We start from the raw sequence: 20,048 nt of genomic DNA on the forward strand, positions 1-20,048 counted from the left end.
CCAACTACATTTCCAAAGTAATCTTCCCAACACTGTACACTATGTTGGAATATCATGGTGTATGTGGCAGCTTAGTGGGTAGTTGGTATACTCACCGATTGAAAACGGTGAGAAAAAGCTTTTGTGTGCTGTCAGCCATGGAGATCTATATGGTGCAGCTGCAAAGAGTCTTTGGTTTCCGTGTCAGCCCTGTAACTGCAACCTAACCTCTTAGTACTGGCCGGCTCTCTGTGATGGATGGATGTGTTTAAGGCAGGTTAAAAGTCCACTTCCAGTCACCCGCCGGGGCGACCAGACTTTCATCTTAAGCCATGCAAGGCTGCCTGTAATATAGCCCCATGAACAAAGTGAGGAGACCTGCTCCACTGAGTCGAGGCTGAATGATGAGACCTTGGCTCCTGTCCCATCTTCAGATTCCCCACCTGTTCTGATTTCGGCCTGCGCACACAATTACATTAGGTGTCCCTCTCTGCTAATGAGGCCTGCAAATGCATGTGAACGATGGGGTAGAATCAGAGTAACAGAATCCCAATTTGTTTCGACTCTCCACACTGTCATCTCCTTGTTGTAAGCGATCGCTTTAGATTTTTTTTTTCTGAGAGCCGGCTGTGTGTTTCCTGGTGGGAGCAGGCCAAAGACAAAACCAGGTAATAAAGACAGCATTAGCAAGCTAATTAGGGCTACAGACCAGCTTCGGCAGAGCAAATCATTTCATCACGTCTCTCACAATACGGCATCGCAGCTCTTCCGAGTGGCAATATTTCATAACCAATTCCCTGAGCCTCGGCTGTATTCACCAACTTTTGTCAATAAATCTCCTCTCATATCCATATTTATTGAGCTGAGAGTTGGAGGCCAGGAGTGCCGGGGCCCCGATAATGAAGACAAGGTTTCAGCTGTGGATTCAAATCCCTTTGTGAGGTTTAAAACATCCCACTGATGCTCATTCTTATAGTCTGATGCGTACACAGGCCTTGTAAAAACTGCCTTGATGTCAGCTCCATGTCTTGGCTGTCAGAGAGGCAATAAATTACTCTGACTTACACCGTACTGCATGTGTATGCTTTGTTCATTCTCGTGGTTTGGTTCAGTGAATAACATCGTCCGGGTCTCTATTTAGTGTGGAATGCATCCTGCATACATTTTGTCTGTGCGAGTGTGCTGGTGCATTTGCCAGCGTTAAATAATGGCCATTTTGAGGGAAACCCATACATCCATGTGTCATTACACGCACGCACAAGAACTCCTGTAGGAATGTTACCGTATGAGATCGCCAATCCTGCCGTGACTGAATCCAACAGAATCCAATCCTGCCGTATCTTCGCATGGAGATAACAGCTACAGTTCTGCAGTCAGTGCATGCCCTCACATCCACATCCATGCACGGATACGCCTGCTCTCACTATAAGAGAAAGGAGGATTATGTGTCTTAGCCTTTCAGAGTCTTTTTCTCCTTCCCTGCCTCTCCTTTTCTCCCTCTCTGTCTCAGTGGAAGGTCACCTGAAGGAGGTAATCCCCATTCCTCTCTGTTTTCTCTCTCTTTTATCTGAGGGGCTTTGTGGCCAGCGCCGGAGCCCGTCCACTGATCAGCAAAGCAAGAGCCAGCACACAAACGGAGAAGCAGAGGGGAACAGCTCGATGCATGAGATTGCTGCCTTTTATCCCCCTGGTGTGAATTGCAAAATAAGTGCTTCACTATAAAGCATAAGGCGATGCTGAGATTTAAAATATGTATGAGTTCCCCTTTTCTAATACATTGTGCATACGTACTTATAGGATGTGACCAGCAGGTCCCTCCATGATTCAAAGCCAGTGTGTGTGTGTGTGCATGCGGGCGGCGAGGGACCGAACCGGTGTGTTTTCGCTGCATTCTGAGAGGGGAACCCAAGGGATCAGAAACTCTATTTACATTCAGCTGTTTTCTGGTAGATTTATGCCTTGGCATGATTTGTTTACATCTATTTCTACAGTACATGCCTGTGGAGGATGCAGCTGGAAAACTCCACAGGGGAAGACCACCTGCTGGGATGTATAGCTGTTGACTGGGGTGGGATATTTGAAAGAGGATTGCACTGTGCCTCAAAGCTTCCTTGTGCACTTGTTCAACTGTAACCAACATTTAAACCCTTCAGTGTGGGAGCATTTAGCCCACTCTGAGGCAACAATGTAATCAACCCCGGAAAGACACTGGTTGTTTTTGCTAATTTGATTTTAGAGCCACTCGGAGGTGACGGCGCGCGTCTCCACTCAGCGCAGTGACTGATGGGATGTTGAAAAAAATGAATCACCTCCAAGGGGGATGAAGGGTTATGCCATCAGAGTTATGCGAGTGAGGAACATTACCCTCCTCTGTATATAATGAGACATATTTAAAACAGCAATCATCCCCTCCTTTGAACTCGGGGTCACGGTGCGGAATCAATCCTTCAGGTGATTGAAAAGAAAGGCCATATGTGTGAGAGACTGAGCATATTAACCAAGGTCACACACACACACACACACACACGGTCCTCAGAACTGCTGAGCGCGATTAAATCTCGGGCTTAGAATCACATTCGGACTCTAAATCAGCGGTCAGGTCATTAAGTGGGCCACGGGCCTTCCCTGAGCTGTTTCTTTCAATTGAATTAGGGTATTATTCTGGATAATTTGGTTTGGAGATTAGCACTTCATACAGGCTACAGCGTTCATAATTGCTTTAAGATGAACAAGAGAGAAACTGGAAGGACACATTTCACTGGCTAAATTAAAAACATCTGCAGAGCATTAGCTAAATACTCATTATTCTTTTAGATATTTACAGCATGTTTACTTCCTTCATGTTTCCCATCCAAGCCAATATTAGTTGTAGTTTGATATTAGCAGAGATGCTTCGCTGGCAAACTGTGGTGGGAATTTTAAAAACCGAACTGAGTGAGTTTAGCTGGTTTTCAGTGTCAGTTTTCTAGTTCCATGTGGAAGGCCACCTCACAGCACAGCTCAATCAATCGCTGCCACTGATATCAGCTAAGTTAGCTCTGCTCTTTCATAATTCTAGCAGCAACCCTTGAGATGTGTGAATTAATAAAGGTTGTTTCGATCAGTGCGTTTCATTTGAAGTTCTGATTTGTTTCCTTTTCGTTTTGATGATCCTTAAGCCTGGAGATCCTGTCTATAAACCTAACCAAACTCCTGGAAAATGAAAAATGAAAAAGTGATCTCTGTTATGATAAAACTTGTGCATGGTGTGGATATCGGTGGTTACATGTACATGTGGATTTTGGTTTAAGTATTTGCAGTAATTTAATGCTGTAAGACCAAACCAGTCCAAATCATCAGTATTGGTCAGGCCAAGCCTAGTCTCACTCACGGGCTGTGGACCTGGATTGGGGGTATAGGTTTGCCATTAAATTAAACTGTTTCAGTTGGCATCCTTCTCCCATCATTGCATCCCCAGTTTAGTTTAATTTTGATCAAACTGAGCTACTGAGTGACATCAGTGGAGGAAATATATCACATTACATTCAGCTTCTTCTGGAGCCACAAAAGGCTTTGTACTATAATTTTTTTTCTCATATGTGTAAAATTGGTGGAGTTGCTCCTTAACGTGAGGCTTTGGTCAAATTGGTCATTATCAGTCAATTAAGAGACAAACTAGACTATTTCAAACTAGATTTTACTGCTTGCTCCTTATACCTCCTTCACATTTTGTTATCCAGCCGATTAGCCGCTGACTGTGCGCAGATATAGAGTCAGGAAGCAGTATAAAGTATCTGAATCTCCGTTCTTTGGAGAAATCATTTTCATGCTTTCTTAGTAATGCCTATACGCCTGCTATTTGACTCTAATGAGAACTGAGAAAGATATTAAGCTCCTGCAATGTCTGATCAGAAGACAATAACGATGCAAGGATATTTATAGCCTTGTAAAGGTGTTAGCACATGGATAGCTAATTAAGCAAGAGAGCGATAAGAGACACTTGTTTCAGCAAGGGTCAGCATTGGGTGCTACTGGGATAGGCAGAATGTAAGTGTTGAGAAGGAGAAGAGGAGAGAAAACATCATCAAACACAGGGAGTTCTGCCAGAGTCATCCAAAATTCCATCAAAACACCAAAGCCATCAGCAGTAAAAATCTGATCGGTGTGAATAATTTCCCCCACTTAGTGTAAGCTGATGATTGAAACAGCATCTTATCTCCGCTCTCTGCTGGACAGGAAAGGCGCAGTGACATATACATATCCACGGCGCGGGTAGATAAATCCTGGCAGAGCGAGCAAGCATCATGAAAACAGAAAGCTATACTACTGTGATAATGAACTGACAAGACCTGCTCTGCTACTGCACTGCCATAAACCCCAACGGCAATTTATGAGTGCAGAGTGACCAGGACACCTCCCGCCTCCACACGGATAACTACCACAGCCCTGCAGATCCTGGCTGAAGTGTCAGCTAAGATGAGATGAGAAGGTTGTGTGACAGGCAGAAGCGCACACATCCGCGGACTGGCGAAAGTTCATCCTTGACCGAGTTGGCATCTGTTGAGTGTGCTGTTAAGGGATCCTCACCGACCCCACTGTGACATTTTCAAAAGTCTCCTCGAATGAATCCCAGAGAGACAGCATGCAAAATATATGGTATATAAAATGATGTAATATTGAACATTCAGTTAGATGAACTTATAGCCGGAGGACAGTGATTTCAATTATTCAGGGGAATGTAATTACAAACCTCTCCATCCAGTGCTGTGCAGCAGTGCAGTTTCGCCACGAGCAAAGATCATCCAGGGTCTGTTTTTATTGATATTCTCATTTCTGCCCCGGTCAGGGATTTCAGCAAGTCTACACGGCAGATCTGCCCAACACAATTACGGCAGTGCCTCCAAGGAGGAGCTGGCCACATAAAGGGCCTGGATAACAAGGCAATACTGAATTAGTAATATGGTAAATAAAAAAACTAGTTGGATGGAAATCCCAATATGCCAAACCCTGGAGTCACATAAGTCAGGTATAGAGGATCTGCTGGGTGCAACAAACATGTTGTAAATGTTATTGATCCAGGATTGCCTAGGTAACAGTGGGACTGCTGGTATTACAGAACTCTATGTTTTGTTTGGAGTGATTCATGAAATTTGGGCCTTTTTCCAGAAATGACCCCTCTCAGGATTTGATTTCTGGAGGGCGACCCCCCCACTATGAAATATCTAGATGCAATAAGATATTGAACAGGGAATATGATACAGCAGGCAATTAAACGCAAAGAACATCACTGGTCTATAGAGGTCGTGAAGTGACATGTACAGAACCATGGACAGAACCAGGCTAGCACTTCTTGTGTCCTGTCTGTATGGTAAGCTAAACTAACCAGCTGCATGCGGTAGCTTAATCTTAGCTGCATACGAGATTGGTATCAGTCTTATCTAACTCTCGGCGAGAATAAAACAACGGTAATCATACATCTAAAAAACAATGCAATAAAATGATTTAGTTAATTTCTTGCAGTATTTGCAGTGGCATGCACCTCAAGGGGTAATGGTGGACTGCCAGATCCGAAAGCCAGACCGAGTTGTTTGGACCTTTAGTTTAAGACTTCTCTGATTAGTTCATGGAAATAGCACATCAGTCTGTGTGAAGGCGATTACAGAAGACAGCTCCAATCTCTAAATTGCCTTTTCCGCTGTCGGCTCCCTGTTGTTATTGTTATTTAAAAGTAGCAATTGGATTTGATGCAGAGGAACGAGGTGAAACAATGAGCGGCCATTATTGTCAGCAGTCCTCGCCTACAGTGCACTGGGCACAATTCTCTGTGAAGTAGAGGACATCCTCGCTGTATTTGTAAGTTGCTTTTTCCCCCGAACTCCCGCCATTAATATGAACAAAATGGCATTGTGCAGCCTTGCATGAGAATGTAATCTCACTTTTATACCATCAGAGAATGCTTTGGTTGATTCAGGATGTCATCAGCATACATGTTATCCAGGTAATTTGGGTGACAGACCTTGAGAACCCTTGTACCATAACAAGTATCAGGCCTGTGTTTTAAAGGCAATAAAATCACTCCGATATGCAGCATATGTCTGCACTCACCTTTCAGAGGCCTATGCTTCTCTTCCCACTTTGCTTGCAGTGGCAGTGGAGATGAAATACTGGCCCCCAGAAAGCCATTTGGCACCTAATTGAGCAATCCTATTACTTTTCTCTCCCTTTAGACTGTGACTTTCATTGCTTCAAAGCGATGGTTGGAAGCGAGTGTAAATGATTGTGTTGCAGCAGGTGTGAGTATATGTGTATTTAAGTAACTTTGTTGTGATAGTGTGTGTGTGTGTGTGTGTGTGTGTGTGTGTGTGTGCGCGCGCATGTGTGTGCGTGTGTGTGCGCACAAGAGTGTATGTCTGTCCATCTGTGTGCACTCTCACCGCCTCTCCTCACCCGAGCTACCTCAAATATTAAACGTTGATTGGGTTCAGAGATGGACCACATTCAGCAGAAAAGACTCAATCCTAGCTCCTCATGCGGCGGCTCATGGAGGAGCAATTCACTATTTATGGCTGGCTTGTGGACACAGACAGAAAAAACTGCTTCAGTTGACTTTCTTATTTTATTTTTATTTCCCAATGCATCTTCAAGAAAAGATTCCGTTTTTGAGGCGAGACCTCAGTTCCCGGTGTTGAAATGGAACTCTGGGGTTGTTTAGTTGTTTCTCCAGGCCATGTCTGTACTACAGGCAATCCTATAAAGTAGTCCAAACTTTATTCATTTTTCATTAAGCCATTGTATGGATTAAAATACATTGATACCATCAACTAGATTTCTCATATTTGAGGATTTTGCCAAAACTGGAATACATTCAGTACACTGATTTAGTGTAGGCGAGAAGCGGACATATTTGCAAGCTCATTGTCCATAGACAGATATCTATCCATCTTGGTTTGTGACTGGCCAATCACAGCCGCGAATATAGTATGAGACAATCTGTGGTTTGGCACAAGACTTGAGTTTGATCATGAGTAGGGGTCTGTTGTATGTAAATAAGTAAGTCATTTTTCATCCTTTCATTTAAGCATATGCTGAATATTATATCAGATCCATAAGGCAATATTTAAAGTTTGGTCAGACTTTTGTAAGGCAGAAATACTACTGCATGGCTGGTGTTTCAGTTTGACAAGCAACTGTGTTAACTGGTGATTTCTTTGGTCCATGTTGACCAATTTAACATACTTAATTTGAGAGTTGAGATGTATTCAAAAAGGCTTATTTTGATCAAGTGACCTCAGAATTCATATGCACGCATCTGCTGTATAAAGTTGTTAAAAAGTTGTGTCTTTGAACTTGAAGCATGAAAATGTGTGTTGTCATTTGTATTTGTAATCTGGACCCCTGGTGTCTGAAGATTGGGAAAAGGTAGCAAGGAACAAACTGATTGTGAAAATACGCCAAACAAAATGCAAAAATATGGAGAGATTTGCAGCTGAGATTGCTTAAGTGGCTTTTACAATTTGGGCTAAGCGCATTAGAGCTGCCTCAGATCTCGAACAAACAAAACCATTAGCGTAGAGCGTCTAACACCTGCTCATTTAGTCATCAACAGTTTACTGCAAGTCTCTAATTCTGGACTTTTCTCCACAGCAGAGATGCCACAGAGTTTGACATTAATGCCTACAGACGGGCGATATATTGAGCCCAGCCTTTGTTATCTTTTAAAATACTCCTCACTACCTGTGGAAAAGCGTATAGGCTTTGATACATGGCGCTTAGTAAATTCCTAATACTGTTCCAGTTGAATCAAGTGGATGTAACTTGTAATTTCCTTTGAAGATGTAAATGACAAGTGATTAGTTCAATATTTCTTCTCAGGATTTCCATAATTAGACTCCCTGACCAGAATCTTATTTTAATCTTTCCTGCTGTAAGATATGCGCAGACATTCTCTTGGAGATGATTAAATAATCTTCAATCAGCGTTTAACCAGCAGGGCTGTAATCTGGGAATTGGAAATGGAATCTCTTGGGGAGATGTCTTTCCTTTGTAGGATGATGTACACATTGACATTGTGCGTGTGCACACTGCTGTGGAAGTATTCCTGGGCTGGCTACATGTACGCGTCTCGTTCCCCTTTTGATCAGTTGTTAGCTCCTCTATTTTCCCGGACATGCTGGTGCGAGTAGATGAAACATAAGTGTGCAGTGTGTTGTGCCTCGGTATCACGTATTAGTGTTTCGGTGGGAAAACACTACCTCTGACCATGTTTTTATTCAAAAGGTAATACATTTAGATTAGCTGCGAAACTATTCCAACTGCATGTTGATGAAAAAAAAAAAACACAAAACATTGAAGAGAGGGCCTTTAAAGATACCATGCTTTATAGAAATGAATGTGACACAATAATCCGTTGTAGAGGACGCGGGGCATTGCACAACCGTGCTCCTTCAAGCGAAGAGATCGTGTCTATATAATGGACCTGCAAGCTGGTGACCAAATGACTAATGTTGCATTCTGATGCGTGCTCTGGTTTTATCTCTGTCTCCATAGGGGACCATCAGGGCTTTAGAGATGTGGCTACCATACAGCAGCTGCCTGTGCCCGCTTCTCCTTTGTCCTCCACCGCCTCATATAATCAAATAAATCACAGAGAATGGAAAAATTGCCCTGTCTTTTCCTCCTGTAGAAAAAGCTGGTCATGTCAAGCGCACAGCACACCTTAATGCATAATTCAACAGGCTTGATTAGTTTTAAATTTCCCAGGTTTATTTATTCTCTCTAAATGTGCTGTGAAATCCCAGTAATTGCGGATTGCTCGGAATAGGAATGCCGGCCTCGTGCTCATTTGACTGTGTGAATTCAGAACAGTGCAGAGCCGCACTGTGGACGACCGCTTTCAGGTTCAATTTGTTTGAACAATATAAATGATTTTGACTCAGCTCATTTCCTTTGCCTGTGGCTGCTAATGTCTTGATCCATCTAAAGATAGCCTAGAACCTCTAATTACTCACCGTGCTACTGATGTATTAGCTCACATTCAGTGAGAGAGAAAAGACCGGGCTCCTAAATTGAATCGTCACCTCTCCTCCCCCTGAAACATTAATGCTATTGCTGCAGCAAAAATATCCCTTAGTCTTTCCTGAACTCACTCACTTCATTAAATCCAATGCGCCACAGGGTTGATGCCTGTGATTTATCGTTGACGGTTTACTGTGAATTTGTAGAAAAGCTGGAGCGAAGGACTTCCATCCCTCTGTGAACCCCACAGTCATCTTTGTGTTCTGACTGCAGGTCAGGGCTGTTGAGGGCCAACGCTAACTGCAGGGGACCCAGCAGATTTGGGTCTTATCAGGCTCAGCAGCCCCTCTTCATGGGCCACGGAGCGACTCTGGGCCTGAAGCCGCCCACATACTGGGACCGCTGCTCGGCCTGCTGGGCCTGGTGCACCGTCTGTCTGTCTGAGAGTCCAAGCAAAACATCCCAGAGGCTGCTTTTATGAATACAAACCATTGCAGAGTTTACTTCTGTTTTAAAAACTTGCCTATTTTATTGCATAAAAATACTGGCATAAACGGTTCTTCACACAAAGCCGACCATGGATGAAAGCCTAAGTAGATGCGACCATTAGAGGGAGGAAGGGGAATATGCCCAGTGGTCAAGCCATCACTAGTTATCATGTAGGTGGAAACCCAATTTGCAGTTTGGTCCACTGGCTCTGAGAGCATTTTTGTGGGGCATCAATTACTTCAGCCACTTGCTCGTGGGCTGTAATTGCAGCGGAACAGGGGACAATGTTTATTCATGCGGTCATGCATTGACGGCCTTTCACCTGTGTGAATCTCTGCTGAATATTTATCTCTGCACATCCCCCAAATCCAGCCAGCTCCAGATAGAGAGAAAACCTCGGCCAAGATCCCCCGCTAGACTGAATCCATACATGCAATCCCACCCCCAATTTTCAGCTTTACTTTGAGTACATCACAAACGCCATGACACCATATCAGTGGAGCCAGGTGAAGCTTGACAAATAATAGGATCAGATCGAAAGGTTGGTGCTGCTGAACGAATGGGAAACAAAGACACGCTGAAACAATAGCGTTTGAATCCATTTTCACAGATTTCACAAATCTGTTTTTGTAGAAATACTATTTTTTGAAACTAAAAATAAAACCAGATAAATGAGGAGGAGCAGGAAAAAAATAACAATAATAATAAACTCAGTCCGGAGGGGAAGACTGAGCTTGGAACAGATAAGCTCGCCTGGAGTTCCCCCGCCCAGTGTGTCTGCATGTTGCCCCATGCTGGGAGTGATAATAGCTGGACATGGCCCTCTCTCTGGCAGTCAGCTGCTCTTTGTACTAAGCCAGGGAAATGGAGGGAGTCAGGGGACCGAGGCAGGGTGTGTTGCTGTGTGGACAGCGGTCAATGGGCTGGTGTTGACAGCTGAGCTGGTCACTGTCCAGGAACAAAACCCTGGGCCAACATTTACAGTTTACCTTGTGTAACCTGACCCATAAGCCTCTAGGATATCAAATGAGTGTCCATTTAGGGAAGAGGGGACTTTTTGGAGTGTACCGATTGACTGTTTGCTAAATCATAGCTAAGCAACCAGGCTCGGGAGCTCTGTTAGACTTTGGATCTCTTCCTCCAAACCACAAAATACAACAGCAGAAGTGTAAGAAATGGATTAAACAGTGTGTCGGTGTTTGTTTGCCCCAACGTCAACTGCAAACATTACCATGCCTGGCAAACCAGCTTGTTATCGCCTCTAACCCAGCGTTACTTCCCAGAGGCATTTCAGAATACACTGTACAGGTGATGTCAGTGCAATGCCCTGAATATTACTCAGTCGATATCAGAGCCCATGTTTCAATCAACATCATTCATGGTCACTAATGCTTATGAAACCAGAAGCTATATTCACGCACACACTGGAACACAGCATTTTAGGAAAATGGCCGCCAAGTCATTATCGTCTATAAACCGGTGTTGTTTTCTTCATACTTGTCGCAACAGCTGCTGGATGGGGGTTGGTTGGTGGGGTTATGGTTAGGGAGGGGCCAGAGCGTTCAGCTCAACCGGACTTCCAACCCAAGCAGACTCCAACAAGAATCTATTTAATTATGTTTAAGAGTGATACAAATAATTTGGTGTCAAGTTCCTCTTTAAAACTGAAACAGATCATACCTAAATCAAGCCTCGAAGTGCTGTGCCATTTTTTCCCTCCTGTGCCAACCGCGACTGTTGTTAGTTAGTGGAGTGAGGCGTTCTCTGGCCAGCTGTTTATTTTCCTCTCTTTTCCAAGGAGGATGTGATGTGCAAGATTCCTGGTAGAGGCCAAACTGGTTAAGGATCACTGCTGTGGGACTTGCTTGGCTCGGGGTGCCAGAAAACAGCCGTTTCATCTCCTGCACAGTGAAGCAGTGCGGGTTAGCACGGAAAGCAGATCAAAAGCTTTCTGACCGCTAAGGTGACAATGACAGAGTATTGCCTATATCAATACAGACGCACAAACCTCTGGTAAGTTCAACTGAGGGAGGTATGGAGAGTATCTTCAACATCCAGAAGCAAGACACATGTCAGATAATCAATGATTCTCCATAGCCTTTTGGAAATGGAGACAGATAGAGAAATTAAAAAGAGCGGTGTACGGAGAGCATGAGGGAAAACCAAGAGAGGGGCCAAATTTAAGAAGGGATGAGGGAGCTCCCGACAGATGTGAGAGCATTAATTACTCCTAATCAAAGACCGTGCCAGCCTGGTGACAGTGGCAGGCATGCAGGAGACACTCAAGGTCATTAGTGACACACACAGTCACAGAACTATGAATCCCAGCTCATACACACACACACACACCACACACGCACACACACACACACACACACTTGCATCACATCTGAGGCTCTGCCCTCCAAGTCTGTTAGAGAGCTTTGTGAAGATGCTGTTTCACACCATGAAATTAGCTCCAAATTTAGAGCAAACAGGTCCTGAAAAACTCATCATCCTCTCTTATGTCACCTCGCTGTGGCTTAAATATCCCTCAATGTCTCCGGATTCTGATTCCTATTGATCGAGTTTCCACAGGCCTAAAAAAAAAAAAAAAAACAAATTAAATGATAATATGTGAAGAAGTGAAATAATTAGTGTATTAAACTGCGTGAGAGTTCTTGTCTCACTCTGTTAATGGTGATATGTGTCCGTGGAGCCAGTGTTTCTCTGCAACTCTAAGAGGATTACAGGATGTTTGTTACGGCTGGTGTCTGGGTAATGGTGATAAGGCAGACAGAGGGTGCTGCAGGTGTGTCAGACGCTGCCAGGCAAGGTGAGATGGCTTCCAGGGCATAGCAGCCAGAGACAAGTGCAAGTGACATATTGCACCACAGGTTGTTTTCTGTCGATAATTTCAAAAATCTAATTAACTTTTATTGAAAGAAGGATGTCTTTGTTTTTGTTTTTGTTTTTTGTTTTTGTTTTTGGGTGATGGTTCTACTAAATTCGACAAAGGAAACAAGTGTTCACTGACTAAACCACTGCTGATGAAATAAACTTTAAACTTGCAGTAACTTGTGAGTTTAGAACAAAAAGGAACAAAAGTTAACAGCAATATAGCTAAAACCGACGCTTACAGCAGCTTTAATGGCCACTTGAGGTAATAGAGACAAGATGTGAATATAGCATTGACATATCATCCCACACACAGCAACATTAGCATTCATTAAGAGCAGTGTTTTCTTCCCTTTGATGGGTGTAAAATCCCAGCTACATGCTCCAATATCATAACTAGCTAGTTGCTAACTGCTGGGCAGATATTACTCCAAACAGTTTTTCACTAAAAACAGCTACCTGCTGTATCTAGAACCAAAACTATAACAGCTAAAATGGCAAAAAAATTCTTGTAGAGGTTTTCTCAACAGCAAGCAACTCTGTTTACATTACACATCAGTTAGCCACAGGTAATTAAAACCTCATTAAAGTGACAGCTCACTTGTCAGTTCATGTTTAAGTCAGTTAAACACACACGTGGTCTATTATCGCTGTGATGGCCCCTGTTTTGAACAACAGTACCATCTGCTATTGGCCCACAGTTTGCTTTAAAATGAGACTCACCTAATATAAATCGTCTGATTTGAAGCACAGCACAGTTGAAATAAAGTACAGACATGCAAATCATGTTTGATTGGTGTCTTACATTTACCAGCTCATTTGAGCAGAAGCGCTGGCAGACGGAGAGTGGTGGTGACTGTCATCATTACAGCCTCTCCCTTCGCCTGTTCCCTGGGGGTCGCCGTATCATTGGGCTCACTTCAGTGCTAATAGTCCCCATCTAAGAGCTAGCAAGGCACCTTTCGGAGGTAATGCTCCCTGCTGCAATTTAGCTTGCCATTCAACTGTGGCATGTCCCAAGCGTTGCAGGAAATTACAGCAGAGTGCTGATGCTGGGAATTTCCCCCCCTGAAGAATATATCTTTTTGCAGACAGTCAGAATTATGAATGATGCATGTAGAACAAGTCAATCAGTCTACCATATGCCTCGAAAATAAGTATGCGCGCACGCGCGTGTCTTTGCATGCATCACGCGTACATGCGCCCAGCGCATTTTGCTGAGCACACAACAAACGGCAACTTATCGAAATTCCAACGGCGTCTTGCTGCAACCTTTTCCTCCATGTTTGTCCCTGAAATCTGACATTGTGCTTTACATGTGTGCGAATTCCAACCAGTTTAATGACCTGATGAATGCTCCGGTCCATTTTCACCTCTCGTTGACCCTGCAGACGGCGAAGGGAGCGCTGTGAAATCCCCCTCAACCACCTCAGTTAGGGTTGGCTGAGTAAAGAAGGAGAGCTCTCTTTGACTGCTCAGCTGTGGATTACTCCTCAATATGGGATTACGCTCCAATGAATGAGCGCAGACACAATAGCGGCGGCTCAGCTCCGAACTATACAACAGAGATTTGGCTATAGAGCCGCAATGGAATATCGGCTGATCTAGTATCAGTTGACTGCTTACTGTCATTCACACTCGTCTGTTTCACCTCAATCGAAGTCCCTCCAGATATCCACTTAATGAGACGCCAAGATGTCGCCAAGATTTATAATCCTGACTGACAGGTTTTTTTCATAGTCTCTCTCCCTCATCTAATTGTGTTTCTGTGTGTGCTTGAATTATCTGTCACAATGAGAGCGAAAGGGAAGACTGACCTTAATGGTGAAGGATCTGGTTTCAACAACCCCTGTATCTCTGCTCTCCTGAAGTGTTTTGACGAGAGTGAGTCCTTTTGCAATACCCAGGATTTTTGTGTTCCACCCAATCTGCACTCTAATTGCCTATCAGAGGAGGGAAATGAAACTAAGAAGTTCAACAAACTAGTCAATAAACCATTAACATTATCATTATGTTTGTACTTGCTCTTGAATTAAAGGGGAGGTAATAATCAAGATTTCCACTCTCAAATGGTGCTAAATGACTGTGATATAGTGTATCAACATTCAATTGTTGGATTCACGTGGCCCTCCTATACTTTTACGTTCAACCGAAATGCTCACCTTTGATTAATTACTAGAAAACTCACATTTATTTACACCTAAAGACTTTAGATGTCATGTATTAATTAAAAGACTGATCTTGCATTGGAAAAGGGCAGTTTTTCTTATTATTATTATTACTATTCCTCTTCCTCACATCACCAGGAAGCTACAGACTTTCTGCTGTTTATGTGCCAGGTGACCGATTCTCACTAGACTGAAGAAGCACCATCTTCTAGTATCTTGTACTGGAATACATCTGTATCAAAAATCTGATATCTCTATTATTCATAATGCAACTCAATCATCAGCGGAGATACAGGTGTGTTAAGCCAGTAGTGGCTAATGTAGCCCTGAGCTGCAAGCCTCAAGCAGATCTGCAGGCTACAGAGATAAACTCACTTCTCTCCAGGGCTTATCCATTTTTAAATTTAGAACATTCAGCCCCAACAGACATCCAAATGCCATAACTTGAGGTGATTTATCAAAGTTTGTGCACCCCTTGGAGTCCTTGTATAACTTTTTGCCCGCATGCAGTTGTTTTCTGCTCTGAACAGACTGTGATGTCAGTGCAGATGTTACCGTATACTGCAAATTGAAGGTTTGTACATCTATTTTGTAATTGGCTGGAAGGAACCAATTTGTTAGCGTTACAATTAATGCTACATTCACGTTAACATTATCACTTTATGTCCTGCCTGTGCAGATGAATCTTGCCTTCATGTTTGAATCACCACCCTGAATAAGAAACCCCAGTGCAACTTAACTGGGCAATGATGGGATTTAAGAGGGACTCTGGGTTCATGTTGTGTGCATTGCTCAAGTCATCTAGAGTTTAGCGGCTTGCTAATATGGCATTGGTGTCTAATGAACATGCATAAAACATATGTTTTTCTCAAGGGATGATGTGTGAAGTCTCTGTATTAGCTATTCTCTTTGGACAGATGGACAGTGTTTTCAGTATTTATAATTAATACATTCCTGAAGTTGAGTTTAGATATGTTTGTGATGAAAACACTGACATTTGTTTTGAATTCCTGAGAAAGCAGACATTAACCTCTTTTTCCGAGATCCATAGAGTCAAAACCATTCATGATTTATCGAGAATGATGCCAGACAACATATACAGCACTGTGCTGCGAGGTTTATATAGCTTGAAAAATATGTAAACTGTGCTTAATACACATAAACATATAGAGTGTTCTGTTGGCAGCCATCAAACTCCGTTGAACTCAATTTCTGGTGTAATCCCTGTGACGGTATTTTAACTTTTTATTGACAATAAGCTTAAATGTCAAATGTCTCTCGGAGGAATGGTTTCATATTTCATCCAGCAATGTCTTCAAAGCTTGTAAAAGCTGCAATGTGATGAGTAGCCTACTGTACGGTACATTAAAATTATTCTAGTATAGCCTACTATGTGATGTTTACAGTACATCATGACATGATGTACTGTAGTATTTGTATGAGCATTTTTCCCAGATGTGTGCTGGGTTTACACTTGCACAAACAGCCACTGTATCTTTCACATATAAGCAAACGGAGAAAACTTCCTGCATGACACAGTCAGCAGCTGCCTTGTAACGTTCCAAAAGGGTGAGAAAACAAGATTATTAGAAGATATTTTTCCAATGACTATTCATTGAAACCACCGTACATATGGTTTTCATTCAATCCTGGAATGCATTAAGAATGGAACAATAAAGACTGATTCATTTTCCCACCTTAATGATGGCACATTAAATGCCTCATATTTCATTTATTGTAATGCCTCATTTAAATGGATCCCTGCTTCTCTGCACAAGTTTCATCTTTAAGTAAGGTTATACATGGCTCATGAGTACAGTCATAATCGAGGGCCTTTACACAAACTATGAGCTGACACAACTGGTCACCTGTCGTCTCAGATTTACAGAACTATACACTTGACTTTGAGGCCAGGCAAAATCTGAAAGCTTTGACGTCGATGTGAGACTGCTTTGATGGAGCTTGGCTGACTGTTTTCCCTGCCTCCAGTCTTTGTGCTAAGCTAGGCTAAACACATCCTAGACCTCTCTTTTTAGATGAAATTGATATTGATCCTCCCATCTAACCGTCGGTAAGACAACAAACAAGTGTATTTTATAAAATGTCAGGGTGGTGCTTCAAAGTGAAATGCTGGCTGTTACACATCTTCCAGACAGATCCAGTGACCAGAGAATCTATTTCTGTGTGAATGCGTTTTTGAGTACTATACTACCATATACTATATAAATAACCATAGAGATTCAGCGAGTATAACACTGACTTCAGGCCCTAGTTTTGAGGATTACCTGTGATGTGTAAGGAACTACAGTAGCAGATGTGGTGTAATTGCTGCCAACCCAAACTTAACCTGAGACAGTCAGGTATGAGTGGGTCAAACAGAATCTGAACATTTGTTCACCATCCCACTTCAAACACGGGGCTTGTGGTTGCAACTGGTATCAGAGAGCATCTCAAGAGACGAGAACTAGCATCACAGAGCTCGTCTCTTTCTTCCTCTGCCCTTTGATGTCTGTGTTTCTTTCCCTGGCTGTCTTCATATCACATCCAAATTTAGTTCTCTGCACAGTTTATGACCCGGCCTCCCCCATGCTCCTTCATCCCTCAAACCACTTCAGCAGATTTCAAAACGGTTTTGCATCCGGAGTTTATCACTCATGAGATGCCCTTTAAGAAGAAAGGAGAGAGAAGACCCTCCATTAATTGTGCATATAAAGAATAATGAAGAGGTGAGGAGTTATCCTTTCGAAGGTGGCACAGACCCTCCCTTTCTGTCACATGGCGGATCCATCTCAAAAGCAGAAGCAGGGTGCCTTTGTGGTGCAAATGATGTGGCCTCCAAGAAAACTAGCCAGTTTGCTTTTTGATGTTTATTTCTTGGTGCTGCACCACAAATAATCCGATGCCGTACACCATGAAATGTGCACTCGTACAATGTAATTTTCGGAAAAAGGACACAAACATGTAGCAGGGGAGCCATGAAGTGTGCACCCTTTCATAAAGCCATTATACTTTCCAACATTTGCTGCATTTTAGATTTCTCCTTCCTCTACATGATCCACATCTACTCCCCTGGCACCGCCACATATGAATGTTGCCTAATTCTTCATTATCACATAATTGATACATAATTTAGATGAAGTCATGGGAAGCTAATTGCCTGTCATTCTGTTTGCCTAACACTCCCCCGTTTTGAATCAACTGAGGCAGAGAAAGCTAATGAGAACATCACATAATGAAATTAAATATCACCTGGCCGGTGCACATCGCAGGAGTGTGATCATCAACATTTCACATCAACCCTGATCAGGCCTCCATTCTTGACAGTATCTCAACAGACAGGCTTACAAAGAACTTTGTGAGGTTCAACTGTTGTTTTCTAACTTCTGATTAAGATTGCATAAGAATCTTCTTGGATAATTTGTCAGCAAAGCATTGCAAGCAGCCGTTTTAGTCTCTTTCCTTCATTGCAACAATATAACGTCCATTCTGTCACTGAACAAACTGAGATACTGCCTTATCGCAACAAATACTGAATTCACGTTGATATACTGATAAACGTGTGTGTATAAGCATTTCTTAGCTTTTCAAAAATACTTTGTGTGTACGAAAGGCCAAAATGCCCAGAAAAAGCTTCATTTTAAGTAATACCCGTGTCCGTGTGGATAGTGCCTAAGTCAGTCGATGGTCGGTCTAACTGACAGAAAACCAAACCATGCACCCCCGTGGCACATCCAGCCCCGACAAAATGTAGCAAAATGTTATTTCAACGGAAACGGTGATGCGTCGAACATCCTGTTGTTTTAAGCAAGCGCATTACCTGTGATTTAGATACGCACCGCTGCTGATTGGGTAATACCTCCGACACACCCACCAGAGAAAACTGCTTCAGAGCCTAATTCACACCATTTTAACAAAACATGTCTTTCAACCAAAACGTTGCCTACTTTTTCAGATCGAAGTTGCAGCTGACAGATATCCTGATTGTGCACTTTAAGAGCTCATCTTTTCAATGTAGTGACTTAAAGTCAGACCCATACAGGCTACTTAATACGAAAAAACAGCAGTTTACTACAATTACAATTAATTTTACAATTACATTTTTTCAAACCACTATTTTATATTTTCCTTTGATACATTGTTGATGTATTTGAGACCATCTCTGGTTTGCAGGCTTTTATTGCCATTTTAATTGTTTTGCGTCCTGTGTCCTCCCAGGCAATGTATTGTTTTCCATATATATATATTTATCTATAGGGCTCCCTATACTGTTTGGGATGTGAGTGGATTATCCTGAGGAAATAAAGTGAAATTGAATTGCGGTGGAATAGGATCGGATATATAGAAGAAGCCTACAGACTAAAGCACAGAATCCCCATTTGCTGCTGTCTGTCCGTTTAATTTCCGAGCACTGGAATCGAAAATGGTATTCATATCTCTGGAATTGAATCTCTGGTGTCACAGAAAAACTTGTGACATCTGGTTCCCTCTCTGTATTTTTCAGCAAAGATTGTAGGCGGATAGCATACCGAATCCATTTGTGCACTTTTGCTGAAAGAGAAAGACAGAAAGAGAGACAAACTGTTGTTTGGCATTCTTTCCCTCTGGCATTCACAGAAAATGTGTCTCTGAACCCCATTAATCCATTACAACTTCAGTTTGTGGCAGCTTCTGCAAACAGAGGAGGCCGAGTTTAACCTCATAATCCAGTTGTAGATATTAATGAGTGGAGGATGAGCTCATCTGTCACTCCCCATTTTGTGCACGTCAGCCTCCATCCATAAAACAATCAGTCAGGTGCACTCGTAGGCCCGTGATTTCTGCCCACAGAGTGACTGCGTTTTAAATGGCTGCTCATTATTCATTCCCTCAGATTAACAAGTAATTCCCCGCTCTGACACACTACCCCATTTATTTTAGATTAATACCAAAAAAAAAAAGCTACAGGTCAGAGACTCATGCTGAGTACCAGGCACTGAGCAGAGGGAGATTCTACTCACAGGACAGCTGTCTCCACCCAGTGGCCACTTTGTGAACTGAATGGAAACTCAATGCAAAGATGTATTGGAAAGAGGACGTGTTTCCATACTGTTGCATAATATTACTCATCTCACCCTACACTGACGTATCTTGTTTGCCCTCCTTCTCCACCCCTTCTTTTTCTCCACATCCCTCCCTTGATGTCCCCAAGTCCGCTCCCTAAATCCCAGGCGGGTGTGCCTAATGAACAGCATTCATCAAAGTCCTGTCGCTTTGATCAGAGCAAATCCACTGTGCCATGCCCTGCTCCCTGCTCCGCACTGTACCGCAACTGTGGACACTCCCTGCAAGCAACCACACTCATAAGTCTTCGTGTTCAAACAAAACAAGGGCTCGCTACACACAAGTCATTAAGACAGTGGCCTCTGTTTGTAATGATGCTTCTTCAGTATGGAGCTTGTTACCGGGTGATGGACTGCATCTCCATACAGCTGGCCGTTGTCAGGAATGAAGCAACATGCATCAAATAGCCCAAGTATAGCAAGGGTGTTTTCTTACACATAT

The sequence above is a fragment of the Sparus aurata genome, chromosome 16, assembly GCF_900880675.1.
Source record: "Sparus aurata chromosome 16, fSpaAur1.1, whole genome shotgun sequence".
Taxonomy (NCBI): Eukaryota; Metazoa; Chordata; class Actinopteri; order Spariformes; family Sparidae; genus Sparus; species Sparus aurata.